Below are 657 nucleotides of genomic sequence, written 5' to 3'. Positions count from 1 at the left end.
GCTGGGGGCAGGGATGTGCCCGGCATGGAGGCCTTCTTGGCTGAACGTCACACGGGAAGTAAATAATGCAAGGAGTGATTGAAAGGACTGTGAGGTTTCCTTGTTATTATCACGGAATCACGGAGTGGCTTGGGTTGGAAAGGTCTTAAAAATCATCTCGTTCCGCCCCCGACGTTGGGCAGTCTCCTTCCACTAGACCACGTTGCTCCTGGCCCAGAACACTTCCAAGATGAGGCAGCCGCATTTCCTCACCTTACTAACTTTTGCGCTCTCTCTCTCTCGACACTAACGCAAATCCAGTGCAGAGCATTAAGGATATAAAGCAGGATAAAAGACATAACATACATAAATGACTCTAGTATTTACGTGGCAATGCCATTACTTTTCTTTCTTCCCGACTGGCAGTGAGTTGCTGATTAGCACTGGTTGCAGCAGTGTCCTGGCAGGGCTGTCAAGCTGTGCTGTTTTGGCTGGGGTAGGGTTCATTTTCTTCAAGTGGCCGCTGTGGGGCTGTGTTTTGGATTTGTCCCAAACACAGGAATGATAACAGACATGTTTTTATTATTGCCAAGCAGTGATTGCACAGAGCCAAGGTCTTTTCTGCTCCTTGTACTGCCACACTGGGGAGGGGCTGGGGTGTGTGGGAAGCCAGGAGGA

This window comes from Molothrus ater, chromosome 5, assembly GCF_012460135.2.
Source record: "Molothrus ater isolate BHLD 08-10-18 breed brown headed cowbird chromosome 5, BPBGC_Mater_1.1, whole genome shotgun sequence".
Lineage (NCBI taxonomy): Eukaryota > Metazoa > Chordata > Aves > Passeriformes > Icteridae > Molothrus > Molothrus ater.
Note: the sequence above shows the minus strand (reverse complement) of the source record.